Raw genomic sequence first — 388 nt, forward strand, 5'->3', positions numbered from 1 at the left:
GACGGCTATAAATGGTTTGTCAGTAGAGAAGTTGTCGCACCCGTTATCCCTAACACGGCCCCTGGAAACAATAAAACAACAATTCCTCCAAACAGGTGAGAGGAGGAGAGAAAGTCATCCAAAACCGAAGTTCTCATCCTGATTCTTTCGACAGAGTAAACTCTACTAAAAGCACTCGTTGATCAAGGGATGAGGAGATCAAACTGAGGGACAAGGGCACTCAGAGACCACGGGAAAGGAGGGAAGTAAACTCAGCAACAAAGGCACTCAGAAACTAAGTGATGGGGAATTAATTCATGATATAAAGACACTTGCTGTTCAGGTGATGGGGGATTAAGCAAAGTAATAAAGGCACTCAGAGGACCAGATGAAAAGGGATGAAACCTAC

The sequence above is a fragment of the Octopus bimaculoides genome, chromosome 12, assembly GCF_001194135.2.
Source record: "Octopus bimaculoides isolate UCB-OBI-ISO-001 chromosome 12, ASM119413v2, whole genome shotgun sequence".
Lineage (NCBI taxonomy): Eukaryota > Metazoa > Mollusca > Cephalopoda > Octopoda > Octopodidae > Octopus > Octopus bimaculoides.